The sequence below is a fragment of the Triplophysa dalaica genome, chromosome 6 (assembly GCF_015846415.1).
Source record: "Triplophysa dalaica isolate WHDGS20190420 chromosome 6, ASM1584641v1, whole genome shotgun sequence".
Taxonomy (NCBI): domain Eukaryota; kingdom Metazoa; phylum Chordata; class Actinopteri; order Cypriniformes; family Nemacheilidae; genus Triplophysa; species Triplophysa dalaica.
Genome location: NC_079547.1, coordinates 13,397,828 through 13,419,891, shown reverse-complemented (window position 1 = coordinate 13,419,891; position 22,064 = coordinate 13,397,828). Strand labels below are relative to the sequence as shown.

Below are 22,064 nucleotides of genomic sequence, written 5' to 3'. Positions count from 1 at the left end.
TTTTCTAATCCAACACGAAAGTACCTCTGTGTAAAAGTCTGGTTTCAGAAAGAAATGAAAAACAAAAGTTTCAGGGAAATGTTGCCAGATTCGTCGGGGCAAGCTTTTTTCAATTGAGACGGCCCAATCAATGTATTTTAGGAGAAAACTAGGCTTAAGCTTTGTCTGTGAAATGTGTGAAAGGCGAATATTGAACGATGCTCATTGCTGTCAAAGATAATATACTTCTTTATCATCCGTCAACGTTTCGGCAGGCGCTTCACAACGACTCTCATAGTTCAGAATAAATTTCACGTTCGTAGTCTCTCTACTTCGTTCACTTCACGTTCCACATGGGAGCATCTTCCGGTGCAAAGAAATAGGTGTTCTCAAGCGATCACCTCGAGCCAGCTGTCTTTGCCGTCTGCTTAACGTGGCTCGTTGGTCTAGGGGTATGATTCTCGCTTCGGGTGCGAGAAGTCCCGGGTTCAAATCCCGGACGAGCCCTCCTGTCATTGAATCATAGTTCTTGATTGGCAGTGTATGATCCTCCAGGAGGTTTCTCGAAAGATTGGTTGTATCTGCAAGACAACACATAGAGTCATTGTAATAATCCACAAAGTGTGTCCCATTTCTCTACTTCGTGCACTATGCAATCCACATGGGAGCTTTTTCCGGTACTAAGAACAAGTTGTTTTTCTAATCTCTTTGACCGGTGTTTGACTTCCAGGCTCGTTGGTCTAGGGATATGAGTCTTGCTTTGGATGCGAGGGGTCCCGGGATTAAATCCCAAACGAGCTCTGCTGCCTGCATCCATACGACTTACTTGTTGTAAGTGTGTTTAACGAAGCTGGAAGACTTTGCTTACAACAAGAAAGCACTCGGAGATGATGGAAAAAAAACAGAGACTCATACATGCAAAACTCCCACTGAGATTCATCTCCGTGTAGCTGGGTTTGACGGGATTTTTTATAGTCATGGTAGACCAAAGGTCTACGGATACATTGCTCGATATGTCAATGCAAGCTGGGTTCAGTTAGAGAGCCCAACTAATTTATTTGAGTCTGATACTTGGCTTTAGCCTTGCGTTGTGAAACCACCCCATAGGGCAGTACTGTATAATTCGTTATGTGTACAAAAGTCTCTGAATACCCCCTGCTAACGAACGTATTTCAACACTTTTGTCATTACTGAGAGTACAAATCCTAAAACTGAAGCATACAAAGACATTCAAGGGAACTTTGTGCTTAAAATTTGATCGCAATCGTTTGTGCATCGCTCTTTTCTAATCCAACACGAAAGTACCTCTGTGTAAAAGTCTGGTTTCAGAAAGAAATGAAAAACAAAAGTTTCAGGGAAATGTTGCCAGATTCGTCGGGGCAAGCTTTTTTCAATTGAGACGGCCCAATCAATGTATTTTAGGAGAAAACTAGGCTTAAGCTTTGTCTGTGAAATGTGTGAAAGGCGAATATTGAACGATGCTCATTGCTGTCAAAGATAATATACTTCTTTATCATCCGTCAACGTTTCGGCAGGCGCTTCACAACGACTCTGATAGTTCAGAATAAATTTCACGTTCGTAGTCTCTCTACTTCGTTCACTACACGTTCCACATGGGAGCATCTTCCGGTGCAAAGAAATAGGTGTTCTCAAGCGATCACGTCGAGCCAGCTGTCTTTGCCGTCTGCTTAACGTGGCTCGTTGGTCTAGGGGTATGATTCTCGCTTCGGGTGCGAGAGGTCCCGGGTTCAAATCCCGGACGAGCCCTCCTGTCATTGAATCATAGTTCTTGATTGGCAGTGTATGATCCTCCAGGAGGTTTCTCGAAAGATTGGTTGTATCTGCAAGACAACACATAGAGTCATTGTAATAATCCACAAAGTGTGTCCCATTTCTCTACTTCGTGCACTATGCAATCCACATGGGAGCTTTTTCCGGTACTAAGAACAAGTTGTTTTTCTAATCTCTTTGACCGGTGTTTGACTTCGTGGCTCGTTGGTCTAGGGATATGAGTCTTGCTTTGGATGCGAGGGGTCCCGGGATTAAATCCCAAACGAGCTCTGCTGCCTGCATCCATACGACTTACTTGTTGTAAGTGTGTTTAACGAAGCTGGAAGACTTTGCTTACAACAAGAAAGCACTCGGAGATGATGGAAAAAAAACAGAGACTCATACATGCAAAACTCCCACTGAGATTCATCTCCGTGTAGCTGGGTTTGACGAGTTTTTTTATAGTCATGGTAGACCAAAGGTCTACGGATACATTGCTCGATATGTCAATGCAAGCTGGGTTCAGTTAGAGAGCCCAACTAATTTATTTGAGTCTGATACTTGGCTTTAGCCTTGCGTTGTGAAACCACCCCATAGGGCAGTACTGTATAATTCGTTATGTGTACAAAAGTCTCTGAATACCCCCTGCTAACGAACGTATTTAAACACTTTAGTCATTACTGAGAGTACAAATCCTAAAACTGAAGCATACAAAGACATTCAAGGGAACTTTGTGCTTAAAATTTGATCGCAATCGTTTGTGCATCGCTCTTTTCTAATCCAACATGAAAGTGCCTCTGTGTAAAAGTCTATTTTCAGAAATAATTGAAAAACAAAAGTTTCAGGGGGATGTTGTCAGATTCATCGCGGCAAGCTTTTTTTAAATTGAGATGGCCCACTCGATGTATTTCAGTCGAAAACTAGGCTTAAGCTTTGTCTGTGAAATGAGTGAAAGGCGAATATTGAACGAAAATCAGTTCGATAATCAACAATGGATCTGCGTGTTTTAAAAAAATATAGGTAACGTGTTGGAGATCCTGGGATTTAACCCCGGACGATCAAAGGCTTAGGGAAGCACTGCTCGTGTGACAGAGAAAAGCTATTTTCGATTAGAGGGCCCAAACAATACATTCAGTCGCAAGCCTTACCTTGTGAATCTGGGCTCCAGGGAAGTATTGTCAGACGCTAAGGATCAGCAATGCAGCTGCTTAACCTCCATACAGGAAACAACGTGGAGATGCTGATGATTGATCCCAAGCCCTCACACATGCGAAGCATGCGCTCTACCACTAAGCTACATCTCCACACGTTTGAGATGGCACAAGCGTGTTTGTCATGGAAAACACACATATTGGGCCACGGTTGCTAGATTGGTCGGAGCAAGCTGTTTTGAATCAAGACAGATCAATCAACCAATGCACTTTAGTCAGGAAGTAGGTTTAAACCTTGTCTGTGAAACCAAGCCAAAAGGGAAATACTGTAAGACACTTAGTTCAAGAGTCGCCAAGGCAGCTGCTCAACTTTGCTTACAAAAATAAAACGTTTGTAGATGCTGGGCATGGAGCAAAGGACCTCAAAAATCCCACAAAGACCTGTGCTCTATTTGGCTGCTTCGCGAAACCTAAATGAAAACACAGCCGTAGGCTGACACATGCAGTCTACCACTGGTTGCGTGATCGATGTATGTTGACATTCATTCTAGGTCAAAAGCTCAATGCGAAGCTGTTCATCTTTGCTCACGACAAGAAAGCAACTGGAGATGCTGGGTATTGAACCCAGGACCTCATACATGCAAAGCATGCGCTCTACCACTGAGCTACATCCCCAAACTGCCAGTGACTGTGTTTGATAAACGAATGGAAAACCTGGGGATTGAGCAGATGTGGCTAGATAGGTCAGAGCAAGTGTTTTTTAGTTAACACGGCCCAATCGGTGTAATTTAGTCTGCAACTGGGCTTATGCTTTGTCTTTGAAATTTGTGAAAGGGGAATATTGAATTCTAATCCAACACGAAAGTACCTCTGTGTAAAAGTCTGGTTTCAGAAAGAAATGAGAAACAAAAGTTTCAGGGAAATGTTGCCAGATTCGTCGGGGCAAGCTTTTTTCAATTGAGACGGCCCAATCAATGTATTTTAGGAGAAAACTAGGCTTAAGCTTTGTCTGTGAAATGTGTGAAAGGCGAATATTGAACGATGCTCATTGCTGTCAAAGATAATTTACTTCTTTATCATCCGTCAACGTTTCGGCAGGCGCTTCACAACGACTCTGATAGTTCAGAATAAATTTCACGTTCGTAGTCTCTCTACTTCGTTCACTACACGTTCCACATGGGAGCGTCTTCCGGTGCAAAGAAATAGGTGTTCTCAAGCGATCACGCCCAGCCAGCTGTCTTTGCCGTTTTCTTAACGTGGCTCGTTGGTCTAGGGGTATGATTCTTGCTTCGGGTGCGAGAGGTCTCGGGTTCAAATCCTGGACGAACCCTCCTGTCATTGAATCATAGTTCTTGATTGGCAGTGTATGATCCTCCAGGAGGTTTCTCGAAAGATTGGTTGTATCTGCAAAACAACACATAGAGTCATTGTAATAATCCACAAAGTGTGTCCCATTTCTCTACTTCGTGCACTATGCAATCCACATGGGAGCTTTTTCCGGTACTAAGAACAAGTTGTTTTTCTAATCTCTTTGACCGGTGTTTGACTTCGTGGCTCGTTGGTCTAGGGAGTTGAAGTCTAGCTTTGGATGCGAAAGGTCCCGGGATTAAATCCAAAACGAGCTCTGCAGCCTGCATCCATACAACTTACTTGTTGTAAGTGTGTTTAACGAAGCTGGAAGACTTTGCTTACAACAAGAAAGCACTCGGAGATGAGGGAAAAAAAACAGAGACTCATACATGCAAAACTCCCACTGAGATTCATCTCCGTGTAGCTGGGTTTGACGGGATTTTTTATAGTCATGGTAGACCAAAGGTCTACGGACACATTGCTCGATATGTCAATGCAAGCTGGGTTCAGTTAGAGAGCCCAACTAATTTATTTGAGTCTGATACTTGGCTTTAGCCTTGCGTTGTGAAACCACCCCATAGGGCAGTACTGTATAATTCGTTATGTGTACAAAAGTCTCTGAATACCCCCTGCTAACGAACGTATTTAAACACTTTAGTCATTACTGAGAGTACAAATCCTAAAACTGAAGCATACAAAGACATTCAAGGGAACTTTGTGCTTAAAATTTGATCGCAATCGTTTGTGCATCGCTCTTTTCTAATCCAACACGAAAGTACCTCTGTGAAAAAGTCTGGTTTCAGAAAGAAATGAAAAACAAAAGTTTCAGGGAAATGTTGCCAGATTCGTCGGGGCAAGCTTTTTTCAATTGAGACGGCCCAATCAATGTATTTTAGGACAAAACTAGGCTTAAGCTTTGTCTGTGAAATGTGTGAAAGGCGAATATTGAACGATGCTCATTGCTGTCAAAGATAATATACTTCTTTATCATCCGTCAACGTTTCGGCAGGCGCTTCACAACGACTCTGATAGTTCAGAATAAATTTCACGTTCGTAGTCTCTCTACTTCGTTCACTACACGTTCCACATGGGAGCATCTTCCGGTGCAAAGAAATAGGTGTTCTCAAGCGATCACGTCGAGCCAGCTTTTTTTGTCGTCTGCTTAATGTGGCTCGTTGGTCTAGGGGTATGATTCTCGCTTCGGGTGCGAGAGGTCCCGGGTTCAAATCCCGGACGAGCCCTCCTGTCATTGAATCATAGTTCTTGATTGGCAGTGTATGATCCTCCAGGAGGTTTCTCGAAAGATTGGTTGTATCTGCAAGACAACACATAGAGTCATTGTAATAATCCACAAAGTGTGTCCCATTTCTCTACTTCGTGCACTATGCAATCCACATGGGAGCTTTTTCCGGTACTAAGAACAAGTTGTTTTTCTAATCTCTTTGACCGGTGTTTGACTTCGTGGCTCGTTGGTCTAGGGATATGAGTCTTGCTTTGGATGCGAGGGGTCCCGGGATTAAATCCCAAACGAGCTCTGCTGCCTGCATCCATACGACTTACTTGTTGTAAGTGTGTTTAACGAAGCTGGAAGACTTTGCTTACAACAAGAAAGCACTCGGAGATGATGGAAAAAAAACAGAGACTCATACATGCAAAACTCCCACTGAGATTCATCTCCGTGTAGCTGGGTTTGACGAGTTTTTTTATAGTCATGGTAGACCAAAGGTCTACGGATACATTGCTCGATATGTCAATGCAAGCTGGGTTCAGTTAGAGAGCCCAACTAATTTATTTGAGTCTGATACTTGGCTTTAGCCTTGCGTTGTGAAACCACCCCATAGGGCAGTACTGTATAATTCGTTATGTGTACAAAAGTCTCTGAATACCCCCTGCTAACGAACGTATTTAAACACTTTAGTCATTACTGAGAGTACAAATCCTAAAACTGAAGCATACAAAGACATTCAAGGGAACTTTGTGCTTAAAATTTGATCGCAATCGTTTGTGCATCGCTCTTTTCTAATCCAACATGAAAGTGCCTCTGTGTAAAAGTCTATTTTCAGAAATAATTGAAAAACAAAAGTTTCAGGGGGATGTTGTCAGATTCATCGGGGCAAGCTTTTTTTAAATTGAGATGGCCCACTCGATGTATTTCAGTCGAAAACTAGGCTTAAGCTTTGTCTGTGAAATGAGTGAAAGGCGAATATTGAACGAAAATCAGTTCGATAATCAACAATGGATCTGCGTGTTTTAAAAAAATATAGGTAACGTGTTGGAGATCCTGTGATTTAACCCCGGACGATCAAAGGCTTAGGGAAGCACTGCTCGTGTGACAGAGAAAAGCTATTTTCGATTAGAGGGCCCAAACAATACATTCAGTCGCAAGCCTTACCTTGTGAATCTGGGCTCCAGGGAAGTATTGTCAGACGCTAAGGATCAGCAATGCAGCTGCTTAACCTCCATACAGGAAACAACGTGGAGATGCTGATGATTGATCCCAAGCCCTCACACATGCGAAGCATGCGCTCTACCACTAAGCTACATCTCCACACGTTTGAGATGGCACAAGCGTGTTTGTCATGGAAAACACACATATTGGGCCACGGTTGCTAGATTGGTCGGAGCAAGCTGTTTTGAATCAAGACAGATCAATCAACCAATGCACTTTAGTCAGGAAGTAGGTTTAAACCTTGTCTGTGAAACCAAGCCAAAAGGGAAATACTGTAAGACACTTAGTTCAAGAGTCGCCAAGGCAGCTGCTCAACTTTGCTTACAAAAATAAAACGTTTGTAGATGCTGGGCATGGAGCAAAGGACCTCAAAAATCCCACAAAGACCTGTGCTCTATTTGGCTGCTTCGCGAAACCTAAATGAAAACACAGCCGTAGGCTGACACATGCAGTCTACCACTGGTTGCGTGATCGATGTATGTTGACATTCATTCTAGGTCAAAAGCTCAATGCGAAGCTGTTCATCTTTGCTCACGACAAGAAAGCAACTGGAGATGCTGGGTATTGAACCCAGGACCTCATACATGCAAAGCATGCGCTCTACCACTGAGCTACATCCCCAAACTGCCAGTGACTGTGTTTGATAAACGAATGGAAAACCTGGGGATTGAGCAGATGTGGCTAGATAGGTCAGAGCAAGTGTTTTTTAGTTAACACGGCCCAATCGGTGTAATTTAGTCTGCAACTGGGCTTATGCTTTGTCTTTGAAATTTGTGAAAGGGGAATATTGAATTCTAATCCAACACGAAAGTACCTCTGTGTAAAAGTCTGGTTTCAGAAAGAAATGAGAAACAAAAGTTTCAGGGAAATGTTGCCAGATTCGTCGGGGCAAGCTTTTTTCAATTGAGACGGCCCAATCAATGTATTTTAGGAGAAAACTAGGCTTAAGCTTTGTCTGTGAAATGTGTGAAAGGCGAATATTGAACGATGCTCATTGCTGTCAAAGATAATTTACTTCTTTATCATCCGTCAACGTTTCGGCAGGCGCTTCACAACGACTCTGATAGTTCAGAATAAATTTCACGTTCGTAGTCTCTCTACTTCGTTCACTACACGTTCCACATGGGAGCATCTTCCGGTGCAAAGAAATAGGTTTTCTCAAGCGATCACGTCGAGCCAGCTGTCTTTGCCGTCTGCTTAACGTGGCTCGTTGGTCTAGGGGTATGATTCTCGCTTCGGGTGCGAGAGGTCCCGGGTTCAAATCCTGGACGAGCCCTCCTGTCATTGAATCATAGTTCTTGATTGGCAGTGTATGATCCTCCAGGAGGTTTCTCGAAAGATTGGTTGTATCTGCAAGACAACACATAGAGTCATTGTAATAATCCACAAAGTGTGTCCCATTTCTCTACTTCGTGCACTATGCAATCCACATGGGAGCTTTTTCCGGTACTAAGAACAAGTTGTTTTTCTTATATCTTTGACCGGTGTTTTGGATGCGAGGGGTCCCGGGATTAAATCCCAAACGAGCTCTGCTGCCTGCATCCATACGACTTACTTGTTGTAAGTGTGTTTAACGAAGCTGGAAGACTTTGCTTACAACAAGAAAGCACTCGGAGATGATGGAAAAAAAACAGAGACTCATACATGCAAAACTCCCACTGAGATTCATCTCCGTGTAGCTGGGTTTGACGGGATTTTTTATAGTCATGGTAGACCAAAGGTCTACGGATACATTGCTCGATATGTCAATGCAAGCTGGGTTCAGTTAGAGAGCCCAACTAATTTATTTGAGTCTGATACTTGGCTTTAGCCTTGCGTTGTGAAACCACCCCATAGGGCAGTACTGTATAATTCGTTATGTGTACAAAAGTCTCTGAATACCCCCTGCTAACGAACGTATTTAAACACTTTTGTCATTACTGAGAGTACAAATCCTAAAACTGAAGCATACAAAGACATTCAAGGGAACTTTGTGCTTAAAATTTGATCGCAATCGTTTGTGCATCGCTCTTTTCTAATCCAACACGAAAGTACCTCTGTGTAAAAGTCTGGTTTCAGAAAGAAATGAAAAACAAAAGTTTCAGGGAAAAGTTGCCAGATTCGTCGGGGCAAGCTTTTTTCAATTGAGACGGCCCAATCAATGTATTTTAGGAGAAAACTAGGCTTAAGCTTTGTCTGTGAAATGTGTGAAAGGCGAATATTGAACGATGCTCATTGCTGTCAAAGCTAATATACTTCTTTATCATCCGTCAACGTTTCGGCAGGCGCTTCACAACGACTCTGATAGTTCAGAATAAATTTCACGTTCGTAGTCTCTCTACTTCGTTCACTACACGTTCCACATGGGAGCGTCTTCCGGTGCAAAGAAATAGGTGTTCTCAAGCGATCACGCCCAGCCAGCTGTCTTTGCCGTTTTCTTAACGTGGCTCGTTGGTCTAGGGGTATGATTCTTGCTTCGGGTGCGAGAGGTCTCGGGTTCAAATCCTGGACGAACCCTCCTGTCATTGAATCATAGTTCTTGATTGGCAGTGTATGATCCTCCAGGAGGTTTCTCGAAAGATTGGTTGTATCTGCAAAACAACACATAGAGTCATTGTAATAATCCACAAAGTGTGTCCCATTTCTCTACTTCGTGCACTATGCAATCCACATGGGAGCTTTTTCCGGTACTAAGAACAAGTTGTTTTTCTAATCTCTTTGACCGGTGTTTGACTTCGTGGCTCGTTGGTCTAGGGAGTTGAAGTCTAGCTTTGGATGCGAAAGGTCCCGGGATTAAATCCAAAACGAGCTCTGCAGCCTGCATCCATACAACTTACTTGTTGTAAGTGTGTTTAACGAAGCTGGAAGACTTTGCTTACAACAAGAAAGCACTCGGAGATGATGGAAAAAAAACAGAGACTCATACATGCAAAACTCCCACTGAGATTCATCTCCGTGTAGCTGGGTTTGACGGGATTTTTTATAGTCATGGTAGACCAAAGGTCTACGGACACATTGCTCGATATGTCAATGCAAGCTGGGTTCAGTTAGAGAGCCCAACTAATTTATTTGAGTCTGATACTTGGCTTTAGCCTTGCGTTGTGAAACCACCCCATAGGGCAGTACTGTATAATTCGTTATGTGTACAAAAGTCTCTGAATACCCCCTGCTAACGAACGTATTTAAACACTTTAGTCATTACTGAGAGTACAAATCCTAAAACTGAAGCATACAAAGACATTCAAGGGAACTTTGTGCTTAAAATTTGATCGCAATCGTTTGTGCATCGCTCTTTTCTAATCCAACACGAAAGTACCTCTGTGAAAAAGTCTGGTTTCAGAAAGAAATGAAAAACAAAAGTTTCAGGGAAATGTTGCCAGATTCGTCGGGGCAAGCTTTTTTCAATTGAGACGGCCCAATCAATGTATTTTAGGACAAAACTAGGCTTAAGCTTTGTCTGTGAAATGTGTGAAAGGCGAATATTGAACGATGCTCATTGCTGTCAAAGATAATATACTTCTTTATCATCCGTCAACGTTTCGGCAGGCGCTTCACAACGACTCTGATAGTTCAGAATAAATTTCACGTTCGTAGTCTCTCTACTTCGTTCACTACACGTTCCACATGGGAGCATCTTCCGGTGCAAAGAAATAGGTGTTCTCAAGCGATCACGTCGAGCCAGCTTTTTTGTCGTCTGCTTAATGTGGCTCGTTGGTCTAGGGGTATGATTCTCGCTTCGGGTGCGAGAGGTCCCGGGTTCAAATCCCGGACGAGCCCTCCTGTCATTGAATCATAGTTCTTGATTGGCAGTGTATGATCCTCCAGGAGGTTTCTCGAAAGATTGGTTGTATCTGCAAGACAACACATAGAGTCATTGTAATAATCCACAAAGTGTGTCCCATTTCTCTACTTCGTGCACTATGCAATCCACATGGGAGCTTTTTCCGGTACTAAGAACAAGTTGTTTTTCTAATCTCTTTGACCGGTGTTTGACTTCGTGGCTCGTTGGTCTAGGGATATGAGTCTTGCTTTGGATGCGAGGGGTCCCGGGATTAAATCCCAAACGAGCTCTGCTGCCTGCATCCATACGACTTACTTGTTGTAAGTGTGTTTAACGAAGCTGGAAGACTTTGCTTACAACAAGAAAGCACTCGGAGATGATGGAAAAAAAACAGAGACTCATACATGCAAAACTCCCACTGAGATTCATCTCCGTGTAGCTGGGTTTGACGAGTTTTTTTATAGTCATGGTAGACCAAAGGTCTACGGATACATTGCTCGATATGTCAATGCAAGCTGGGTTCAGTTAGAGAGCCCAACTAATTTATTTGAGTCTGATACTTGGCTTTAGCCTTGCGTTGTGAAACCACCCCATAGGGCAGTACTGTATAATTCGTTATGTGTACAAAAGTCTCTGAATACCCCCTGCTAACGAACGTATTTAAACACTTTAGTCATTACTGAGAGTACAAATCCTAAAACTGAAGCATACAAAGACATTCAAGGGAACTTTGTGCTTAAAATTTGATCGCAATCGTTTGTGCATCGCTCTTTTCTAATCCAACATGAAAGTGCCTCTGTGTAAAAGTCTATTTTCAGAAATAATTGAAAAACAAAAGTTTCAGGGGGATGTTGTCAGATTCATCGGGGCAAGCTTTTTTTAAATTGAGATGGCCCACTCGATGTATTTCAGTCGAAAACTAGGCTTAAGCTTTGTCTGTGAAATGAGTGAAAGGCGAATATTGAACGAAAATCAGTTCGATAATCAACAATGGATCTGCGTGTTTTAAAAAAATATAGGTAACGTGTTGGAGATCCTGTGATTTAACCCCGGACGATCAAAGGCTTAGGGAAGCACTGCTCGTGTGACAGAGAAAAGCTATTTTCGATTAGAGGGCCCAAACAATACATTCAGTCGCAAGCCTTACCTTGTGAATCTGGGCTCCAGGGAAGTATTGTCAGACGCTAAGGATCAGCAATGCAGCTGCTTAACCTCCATACAGGAAACAACGTGGAGATGCTGATGATTGATCCCAAGCCCTCACACATGCGAAGCATGCGCTCTACCACTAAGCTACATCTCCACACGTTTGAGATGGCACAAGCGTGTTTGTCATGGAAAACACACATATTGGGCCACGGTTGCTAGATTGGTCGGAGCAAGCTGTTTTGAATCAAGACAGATCAATCAACCAATGCACTTTAGTCAGGAAGTAGGTTTAAACCTTGTCTGTGAAACCAAGCCAAAAGGGAAATACTGTAAGACACTTAGTTCAAGAGTCGCCAAGGCAGCTGCTCAACTTTGCTTACAAAAATAAAACGTTTGTAGATGCTGGGCATGGAGCAAAGGACCTCAAAAATCCCACAAAGACCTGTGCTCTATTTGGCTGCTTCGCGAAACCTAAATGAAAACACAGCCGTAGGCTGACACATGCAGTCTACCACTGGTTGCGTGATCGATGTATGTTGACATTCATTCTAGGTCAAAAGCTCAATGCGAAGCTGTTCATCTTTGCTCACGACAAGAAAGCAACTGGAGATGCTGGGTATTGAACCCAGGACCTCATACATGCAAAGCATGCGCTCAACCACTGAGCTACATCCCCAAACTGCCAGTGACTGTGTTTGATAAACGAATGGAAAACCTGGGGATTGAGCAGATGTGGCTAGATAGGTCAGAGCAAGTGTTTTTTAGTTAACACGGCCCAATCGGTGTAATTTAGTCTGCAACTGGGCTTATGCTTTGTCTTTGAAATTTGTGAAAGGGGAATATTGAATTCTAATCCAACACGAAAGTACCTCTGTGTAAAAGTCTGGTTTCAGAAAGAAATGAGAAACAAAAGTTTCAGGGAAATGTTGCCAGATTCGTCGGGGCAAGCTTTTTTCAATTGAGACGGCCCAATCAATGTATTTTAGGAGAAAACTAGGCTTAAGCTTTGTCTGTGAAATGTGTGAAAGGCGAATATTGAACGATGCTCATTGCTGTCAAAGATAATTTACTTCTTTATCATCCGTCAACGTTTCGGCAGGCGCTTCACAACGACTCTGATAGTTCAGAATAAATTTCACGTTCGTAGTCTCTCTACTTCGTTCACTACACGTTCCACATGGGAGCATCTTCCGGTGCAAAGAAATAGGTTTTCTCAAGCGATCACGTCGAGCCAGCTGTCTTTGCCGTCTGCTTAACGTGGCTCGTTGGTCTAGGGGTATGATTCTCGCTTCGGGTGCGAGAGGTCCCGGGTTCAAATCCCGGACGAGCCCTCCTGTCATTGAATCATAGTTCTTGATTGGCAGTGTATGATCCTCCAGGAGGTTTCTCGAAAGATTGGTTGTATCTGCAAAACAACACATAGAGTCATTGTAATAATCCACAAAGTGTGTCCCATTTCTCTACTTCGTGCACTATGCAATCCACATGGGAGCTTTTTCCGGTACTAAGAACAAGTTGTTTTTCTAATCTCTTTGACCGGTGTTTGACTTCGTGGCTCGTTGGTCTAGGGAGTTGAAGTCTAGCTTTGGATGCGAAAGGTCCCGGGATTAAATCCAAAACGAGCTCTGCAGCCTGCATCCATACAACTTACTTGTTGTAAGTGTGTTTAACGAAGCTGGAAGACTTTGCTTACAACAAGAAAGCACTCGGAGATGATGGAAAAAAAACAGAGACTCATACATGCAAAACTCCCACTGAGATTCATCTCCGTGTAGCTGGGTTTGACGGGATTTTTTATAGTCATGGTAGACCAAAGGTCTACGGACACATTGCTCGATATGTCAATGCAAGCTGGGTTCAGTTAGAGAGCCCAACTAATTTATTTGAGTCTGATACTTGGCTTTAGCCTTGCGTTGTGAAACCACCCCATAGGGCAGTACTGTATAATTCGTTATGTGTACAAAAGTCTCTGAATACCCCCTGCTAACGAACGTATTTAAACACTTTAGTCATTACTGAGAGTACAAATCCTAAAACTGAAGCATACAAAGACATTCAAGGGAACTTTGTGCTTAAAATTTGATCGCAATCGTTTGTGCATCGCTCTTTTCTAATCCAACACGAAAGTACCTCTGTGAAAAAGTCTGGTTTCAGAAAGAAATGAAAAACAAAAGTTTCAGGGAAATGTTGCCAGATTCGTCGGGGCAAGCTTTTTTCAATTGAGACGGCCCAATCAATGTATTTTAGGACAAAACTAGGCTTAAGCTTTGTCTGTGAAATGTGTGAAAGGCGAATATTGAACGATGCTCATTGCTGTCAAAGATAATATACTTCTTTATCATCCGTCAACGTTTCGGCAGGCGCTTCACAACGACTCTGATAGTTCAGAATAAATTTCACGTTCGTAGTCTCTCTACTTCGTTCACTACACGTTCCACATGGGAGCATCTTCCGGTGCAAAGAAATAGGTGTTCTCAAGCGATCACGTCGAGCCAGCTTTTTTTGTCGTCTGCTTAATGTGGCTCGTTGGTCTAGGGGTATGATTCTCGCTTCGGGTGCGAGAGGTCCCGGGTTCAAATCCCGGACGAGCCCTCCTGTCATTGAATCATAGTTCTTGATTGGCAGTGTATGATCCTCCAGGAGGTTTCTCGAAAGATTGGTTGTATCTGCAAGACAACACATAGAGTCATTGTAATAATCCACAAAGTGTGTCCCATTTCTCTACTTCGTGCACTATGCAATCCACATGGGAGCTTTTTCCGGTACTAAGAACAAGTTGTTTTTCTAATCTCTTTGACCGGTGTTTGACTTCGTGGCTCGTTGGTCTAGGGATATGAGTCTTGCTTTGGATGCGAGGGGTCCCGGGATTAAATCCCAAACGAGCTCTGCTGCCTGCATCCATACGACTTACTTGTTGTAAGTGTGTTTAACGAAGCTGGAAGACTTTGCTTACAACAAGAAAGCACTCGGAGATGATGGAAAAAAAACAGAGACTCATACATGCAAAACTCCCACTGAGATTCATCTCCGTGTAGCTGGGTTTGACGAGTTTTTTTATAGTCATGGTAGACCAAAGGTCTACGGATACATTGCTCGATATGTCAATGCAAGCTGGGTTCAGTTAGAGAGCCCAACTAATTTATTTGAGTCTGATACTTGGCTTTAGCCTTGCGTTGTGAAACCACCCCATAGGGCAGTACTGTATAATTCGTTATGTGTACAAAAGTCTCTGAATACCCCCTGCTAACGAACGTATTTAAACACTTTAGTCATTACTGAGAGTACAAATCCTAAAACTGAAGCATACAAAGACATTCAAGGGAACTTTGTGCTTAAAATTTGATCGCAATCGTTTGTGCATCGCTCTTTTCTAATCCAACATGAAAGTGCCTCTGTGTAAAAGTCTATTTTCAGAAATAATTGAAAAACAAAAGTTTCAGGGGGATGTTGTCAGATTCATCGGGGCAAGCTTTTTTTAAATTGAGATGGCCCACTCGATGTATTTCAGTCGAAAACTAGGCTTAAGCTTTGTCTGTGAAATGAGTGAAAGGCGAATATTGAACGAAAATCAGTTCGATAATCAACAATGGATCTGCGTGTTTTAAAAAAATATAGGTAACGTGTTGGAGATCCTGTGATTTAACCCCGGACGATCAAAGGCTTAGGGAAGCACTGCTCGTGTGACAGAGAAAAGCTATTTTCGATTAGAGGGCCCAAACAATACATTCAGTCGCAAGCCTTACCTTGTGAATCTGGGCTCCAGGGAAGTATTGTCAGACGCTAAGGATCAGCAATGCAGCTGCTTAACCTCCATACAGGAAACAACGTGGAGATGCTGATGATTGATCCCAAGCCCTCACACATGCGAAGCATGCGCTCTACCACTAAGCTACATCTCCACACGTTTGAGATGGCACAAGCGTGTTTGTCATGGAAAACACACATATTGGGCCACGGTTGCTAGATTGGTCGGAGCAAGCTGTTTTGAATCAAGACAGATCAATCAACCAATGCACTTTAGTCAGGAAGTAGGTTTAAACCTTGTCTGTGAAACCAAGCCAAAAGGGAAATACTGTAAGACACTTAGTTCAAGAGTCGCCAAGGCAGCTGCTCAACTTTGCTTACAAAAATAAAACGTTTGTAGATGCTGGGCATGGAGCAAAGGACCTCAAAAATCCCACAAAGACCTGTGCTCTATTTGGCTGCTTCGCGAAACCTAAATGAAAACACAGCCGTAGGCTGACACATGCAGTCTACCACTGGTTGCGTGATCGATGTATGTTGACATTCATTCTAGGTCAAAAGCTCAATGCGAAGCTGTTCATCTTTGCTCACGACAAGAAAGCAACTGGAGATGCTGGGTATTGAACCCAGGACCTCATACATGCAAAGCATGCGCTCAACCACTGAGCTACATCCCCAAACTGCCAGTGACTGTGTTTGATAAACGAATGGAAAACCTGGGGATTGAGCAGATGTGGCTAGATAGGTCAGAGCAAGTGTTTTTTAGTTAACACGGCCCAATCGGTGTAATTTAGTCTGCAACTGGGCTTATGCTTTGTCTTTGAAATTTGTGAAAGGGGAATATTGAATTCTAATCCAACACGAAAGTACCTCTGTGTAAAAGTCTGGTTTCAGAAAGAAATGAGAAACAAAAGTTTCAGGGAAATGTTGCCAGATTCGTCGGGGCAAGCTTTTTTCAATTGAGACGGCCCAATCAATGTATTTTAGGAGAAAACTAGGCTTAAGCTTTGTCTGTGAAATGTGTGAAAGGCGAATATTGAACGATGCTCATTGCTGTCAAAGATAATTTACTTCTTTATCATCCGTCAACGTTTCGGCAGGCGCTTCACAACGACTCTGATAGTTCAGAATAAATTTCACGTTCGTAGTCTCTCTACTTCGTTCACTACACGTTCCACATGGGAGCATCTTCCGGTGCAAAGAAATAGGTTTTCTCAAGCGATCACGTCGAGCCAGCTGTCTTTGCCGTCTGCTTAACGTGGCTCGTTGGTCTAGGGGTATGATTCTCGCTTCGGGTGCGAGAGGTCCCGGGTTCAAATCCCGGACGAGCCCTCCTGTCATTGAATCATAGTTCTTGATTGGCAGTGTATGATCCTCCAGGAGGTTTCTCGAAAGATTGGTTGTATCTGCAAGACAACACATAGAGTCATTGTAATAATCCACAAAGTGTGTACCATTTCTCTACTTCGTGCACTATGCAATCCACATGGGAGCTTTTTCCGGTACTAAGAACAAGTTGTTTTTCTTATATCTTTGACCGGTGTTTTGGATGCGAGGGGTCCCGGGATTAAATCCCAAACGAGCTCTGCTGCCTGCATCCATACGACTTACTTGTTGTAAGTGTGTTTAACGAAGCTGGAAGACTTTGCTTACAACAAGAAAGCACTCGGAGATGATGGAAAAAAAACAGAGACTCATACATGCAAAACTCCCACTGAGATTCATCTCCGTGTAGCTGGGTTTGACGGGATTTTTTATAGTCATGGTAGACCAAAGGTCTACGGATACATTGCTCGATATGTCAATGCAAGCTGGGTTCAGTTAGAGAGCCCAACTAATTTATTTGAGTCTGATACTTGGCTTTAGCCTTGCGTTGTGAAACCACCCCATAGGGCAGTACTGTATAATTCGTTATGTGTACAAAAGTCTCTGAATACCCCCTGCTAACGAACGTATTTAAACACTTTTGTCATTACTGAGAGTACAAATCCTAAAACTGAAGCATACAAAGACATTCAAGGGAACTTTGTGCTTAAAATTTGATCACAATCGTTTGTGCATCGCTCTTTTCTAATCCAACACGAAAGTACCTCTGTGAAAAAGTCTGGTTTCAGAAAGAAATGAAAAACAAAAGTTTCAGGGAAATGTTGCCAGATTCGTCGGGGCAAGCTTTTTTCAATTGAGACGGCCCAATCAATGTATTTTAGGACAAAACTAGGCTTAAGCTTTGTCTGTGAAATGTGTGAAAGGCGAATATTGAACGATGCTCATTGCTGTCAAAGATAATATACTTCTTTATCATCCGTCAACGTTTCGGCAGGCGCTTCACAACGACTCTGATAGTTCAGAATAAATTTCACGTTCGTAGTCTCTCTACTTCGTTCACTACACGTTCCACATGGGAGCATCTTCCGGTGCAAAGAAATAGGTGTTCTCAAGCGATCACGTCGAGCCAGCTTTTTTTGTCGTCTGCTTAATGTGGCTCGTTGGTCTAGGGGTATGATTCTCGCTTCGGGTGCGAGAGGTCCCGGGTTCAAATCCCGGACGAGCCCTCCTGTCATTGAATCATAGTTCTTGATTGGCAGTGTATGATCCTCCAGGAGGTTTCTCGAAAGATTGGTTGTATCTGCAAGACAACACATAGAGTCATTGTAATAATCCACAAAGTGTGTCCCATTTCTCTACTTCGTGCACTATGCAATCCACATGGGAGCTTTTTCCGGTACTAAGAACAAGTTGTTTTTCTAACCTCTTTGCCCGGTGTTTGACTTCGTGGCTCGTTGGTCTAGGGAGTTGAGTCTAGCTTTGGATGCGAAAGGTCCCGGGATTAAATCCAAAACGAGCTCTGCAGCCTGCATCCATACGACTTACTTGTTGTAAGTGTGATTAACGAAGCTGGAAGACTTTGCTTACAACAAGAAAGCACTCGGAGATGATGGAAAAAAAACAGAGACTCATACATGCAAAACTCCCACTGAGATTCATCTCCGTGTAGCTGGGTTTGACGGGATTTTTTATAGTCATGGTAGACCAAAGGTCTACGGATACATTGCTCGATATGTCAATGCAAGCTGGGTTCAGTTAGAGAGCCCAACTAATTTATTTGAGTCTGATACTTGGCTTTAGCCTTGCGTTGTGAAACCACCCCATAGGGCAGTACTGTATAATTCGTTATGTGTACAAAAGTCTCTGAATACCCCCTGCTAACGAACGTATTTAAACACTTTAGTCATTACTGAGAGTACAAATCCTAAAACTGAAGCATACAAAGACATTCAAGGGAACTTTGTGCTTAAAATTTGATCGCAATCGTTTGTGCATCGCTCTTTTCTAATCCAACACGAAAGTACCTCTGTGTAAAAGTCTGGTTTCAGAAAGAAATGAAAAACAAAAGTTTCAGGGAAAAGTTGCCAGATTCGTCGGGGCAAGCTTTTTTCAATTGAGACGGCCCAATCAATGTATTTTAGGAGAAAACTAGGCTTAAGCTTTGTCTGTGAAATGTGTGAAAGGCGAATATTGAACGATGCTCATTGCTGTCAAAGCTAATATACTTCTTTATCATCCGTCAACGTTTCGGCAGGCGCTTCACAACGACTCTGATAGTTCAGAATAAATTTCACGTTCGTAGTCTCTCTACTTCGTTCACTACACGTTCCACATGGGAGCGTCTTCCGGTGCAAAGAAATAGGTGTTCTCAAGCGATCACGCCCAGCCAGCTGTCTTTGCCGTTTTCTTAACGTGGCTCGTTGGTCTAGGGGTATGATTCTTGCTTCGGGTGCGAGAGGTCTCGGGTTCAAATCCTGGACGAACCCTCCTGTCATTGAATCATAGTTCTTGATTGGCAGTGTATGATCCTCCAGGAGGTTTCTCGAAAGATTGGTTGTATCTGCAAAACAACACATAGAGTCATTGTAATAATCCACAAAGTGTGTCCCATTTCTCTACTTCGTGCACTATGCAATCCACATGGGAGCTTTTTCCGGTACTAAGAACAAGTTGTTTTTCTAATCTCTTTGACCGGTGTTTGACTTCGTGGCTCGTTGGTCTAGGGAGTTGAAGTCTAGCTTTGGATGCGAAAGGTCCCGGGATTAAATCCAAAACGAGCTCTGCAGCCTGCATCCATACAACTTACTTGTTGTAAGTGTGTTTAACGAAGCTGGAAGACTTTGCTTACAACAAGAAAGCACTCGGAGATGATGGAAAAAAAACAGAGACTCATACATGCAAAACTCCCACTGAGATTCATCTCCGTGTAGCTGGGTTTGACGGGATTTTTTATAGTCATGGTAGACCAAAGGTCTACGGACACATTGCTCGATATGTCAATGCAAGCTGGGTTCAGTTAGAGAGCCCAACTAATTTATTTGAGTCTGATACTTGGCTTTAGCCTTGCGTTGTGAAACCACCCCATAGGGCAGTACTGTATAATTCGTTATGTGTACAAAAGTCTCTGAATACCCCCTGCTAACGAACGTATTTAAACACTTTAGTCATTACTGAGAGTACAAATCCTAAAACTGAAGCATACAAAGACATTCAAGGGAACTTTGTGCTTAAAATTTGATCGCAATCGTTTGTGCATCGCTCTTTTCTAATCCAACACGAAAGTACCTCTGTGAAAAAGTCTGGTTTCAGAAAGAAATGAAAAACAAAAGTTTCAGGGAAATGTTGCCAGATTCGTCGGGGCAAGCTTTTTTCAATTGAGACGGCCCAATCAATGTATTTTAGGACAAAACTAGGCTTAAGCTTTGTCTGTGAAATGTGTGAAAGGCGAATATTGAACGATGCTCATTGCTGTCAAAGATAATATACTTCTTTATCATCCGTCAACGTTTCGGCAGGCGCTTCACAACGACTCTGATAGTTCAGAATAAATTTCACGTTCGTAGTCTCTCTACTTCGTTCACTACACGTTCCACATGGGAGCATCTTCCGGTGCAAAGAAATAGGTGTTCTCAAGCGATCACGTCGAGCCAGCTTTTTTTGTCGTCTGCTTAATGTGGCTCGTTGGTCTAGGGGTATGATTCTCGCTTCGGGTGCGAGAGGTCCCGGGTTCAAATCCCGGACGAGCCCTCCTGTCATTGAATCATAGTTCTTGATTGGCAGTGTATGATCCTCCAGGAGGTTTCTCAAAAGATTGGTTGTATCTGCAAGACAACACATAGAGTCATTGTAATAATCCACAAAGTGTGTCCCATTTCTCTACTTCGTGCACTATGCAATCCACATGGGAGCTTTTTCCGGTACTAAGAACAAGTTGTTTTTCTAATCTCTTTGACCGGTGTTTGACTTCGTGGCTCGTTGGTCTAGGGATATGAGTCTTGCTTTGGATGCGAGGGGTCCCGGGATTAAATCCCAAACGAGCTCTGCTGCCTGCATCCATACGACTTACTTGTTGTAAGTGTGTTTAACGAAGCTGGAAGACTTTGCTTACAACAAGAAAGCACTCGGAGATGATGGAAAAAAAACAGAGACTCATACATGCAAAACTCCCACTGAGATTCATCTCCGTGTAGCTGGGTTTGACGAGTTTTTTTATAGTCATGGTAGACCAAAGGTCTACGGATACATTGCTCGATATGTCAATGCAAGCTGGGTTCAGTTAGAGAGCCCAACTAATTTATTTGAGTCTGATACTTGGCTTTAGCCTTGCGTTGTGAAACCACCCCATAGGGCAGTACTGTATAATTCGTTATGTGTACAAAAGTCTCTGAATACCCCCTGCTAACGAACGTATTTAAACACTTTAGTCATTACTGAGAGTACAAATCCTAAAACTGAAGCATACAAAGACATTCAAGGGAACTTTGTGCTTAAAATTTGATCGCAATCGTTTGTGCATCGCTCTTTTCTAATCCAACATGAAAGTGCCTCTGTGTAAAAGTCTATTTTCAGAAATAATTGAAAAACAAAAGTTTCAGGGGGATGTTGTCAGATTCATCGGGGCAAGCTTTTTTTAAATTGAGATGGCCCACTCGATGTATTTCAGTCGAAAACTAGGCTTAAGCTTTGTCTGTGAAATGAGTGAAAGGCGAATATTGAACGAAAATCAGTTCGATAATCAACAATGGATCTGCGTGTTTTAAAAAAATATAGGTAACGTGTTGGAGATCCTGTGATTTAACCCCGGACGATCAAAGGCTTAGGGAAGCACTGCTCGTGTGACAGAGAAAAGCTATTTTCGATTAGAGGGCCCAAACAATACATTCAGTCGCAAGCCTTACCTTGTGAATCTGGGCTCCAGGGAAGTATTGTCAGACGCTAAGGATCAGCAATGCAGCTGCTTAACCTCCATACAGGAAACAACGTGGAGATGCTGATGATTGATCCCAAGCCCTCACACATGCGAAGCATGCGCTCTACCACTAAGCTACATCTCCACACGTTTGAGATGGCACAAGCGTGTTTGTCATGGAAAACACACATATTGGGCCACGGTTGCTAGATTGGTCGGAGCAAGCTGTTTTGAATCAAGACAGATCAATCAACCAATGCACTTTAGTCAGGAAGTAGGTTTAAACCTTGTCTGTGAAACCAAGCCAAAAGGGAAATACTGTAAGACACTTAGTTCAAGAGTCGCCAAGGCAGCTGCTCAACTTTGCTTACAAAAATAAAACGTTTGTAGATGCTGGGCATGGAGCAAAGGACCTCAAAAATCCCACAAAGACCTGTGCTCTATTTGGCTGCTTCGCGAAACCTAAATGAAAACACA

General features: G+C 42.9%; 14 non-coding genes across 14 annotated transcripts; 10 read left to right on the top strand and 4 right to left on the bottom strand.

Moving 5' to 3' along the window:
- Positions 1-414: 414 nt before the first annotated feature.
- trnap-cgg (transfer RNA proline (anticodon CGG)) lies at positions 415-486 on the top strand. Its single transcript has one exon. It is a non-coding gene; the product is annotated as a tRNA-Pro (tRNA).
- A 1,188-nt stretch (positions 487-1,674) lies between these two features.
- Positions 1,675-1,746, top strand: trnap-cgg (transfer RNA proline (anticodon CGG)). Its single transcript has one exon. It is a non-coding gene; the product is annotated as a tRNA-Pro (tRNA).
- A 1,757-nt stretch (positions 1,747-3,503) lies between these two features.
- trnaa-ugc (transfer RNA alanine (anticodon UGC)) lies at positions 3,504-3,575 on the bottom strand. Its single transcript has one exon. It is a non-coding gene; the product is annotated as a tRNA-Ala (tRNA).
- Positions 3,576-5,419: 1,844 nt separating this feature from the next.
- Positions 5,420-5,491, top strand: trnap-cgg (transfer RNA proline (anticodon CGG)). Its single transcript has one exon. It is a non-coding gene; the product is annotated as a tRNA-Pro (tRNA).
- A 1,757-nt stretch (positions 5,492-7,248) lies between these two features.
- Positions 7,249-7,320, bottom strand: trnaa-ugc (transfer RNA alanine (anticodon UGC)). Its single transcript has one exon. It is a non-coding gene; the product is annotated as a tRNA-Ala (tRNA).
- A 583-nt stretch (positions 7,321-7,903) lies between these two features.
- On the top strand, positions 7,904-7,975 carry trnap-cgg (transfer RNA proline (anticodon CGG)). Its single transcript has one exon. It is a non-coding gene; the product is annotated as a tRNA-Pro (tRNA).
- Positions 7,976-10,383: 2,408 nt separating this feature from the next.
- trnap-cgg (transfer RNA proline (anticodon CGG)) lies at positions 10,384-10,455 on the top strand. The gene has a single exon. It is a non-coding gene; the product is annotated as a tRNA-Pro (tRNA).
- Positions 10,456-12,212: 1,757 nt separating this feature from the next.
- trnaa-ugc (transfer RNA alanine (anticodon UGC)) lies at positions 12,213-12,284 on the bottom strand. The gene has a single exon. It is a non-coding gene; the product is annotated as a tRNA-Ala (tRNA).
- Positions 12,285-12,867: 583 nt separating this feature from the next.
- On the top strand, positions 12,868-12,939 carry trnap-cgg (transfer RNA proline (anticodon CGG)). The gene has a single exon. It is a non-coding gene; the product is annotated as a tRNA-Pro (tRNA).
- Positions 12,940-14,128: 1,189 nt separating this feature from the next.
- trnap-cgg (transfer RNA proline (anticodon CGG)) lies at positions 14,129-14,200 on the top strand. The gene has a single exon. It is a non-coding gene; the product is annotated as a tRNA-Pro (tRNA).
- Positions 14,201-15,957: 1,757 nt separating this feature from the next.
- trnaa-ugc (transfer RNA alanine (anticodon UGC)) lies at positions 15,958-16,029 on the bottom strand. Its single transcript has one exon. It is a non-coding gene; the product is annotated as a tRNA-Ala (tRNA).
- A 583-nt stretch (positions 16,030-16,612) lies between these two features.
- Positions 16,613-16,684, top strand: trnap-cgg (transfer RNA proline (anticodon CGG)). Its single transcript has one exon. It is a non-coding gene; the product is annotated as a tRNA-Pro (tRNA).
- A 1,148-nt stretch (positions 16,685-17,832) lies between these two features.
- trnap-cgg (transfer RNA proline (anticodon CGG)) lies at positions 17,833-17,904 on the top strand. Its single transcript has one exon. It is a non-coding gene; the product is annotated as a tRNA-Pro (tRNA).
- A 2,449-nt stretch (positions 17,905-20,353) lies between these two features.
- Positions 20,354-20,425, top strand: trnap-cgg (transfer RNA proline (anticodon CGG)). The gene has a single exon. It is a non-coding gene; the product is annotated as a tRNA-Pro (tRNA).
- Positions 20,426-22,064: the final 1,639 nt, after the last annotated feature.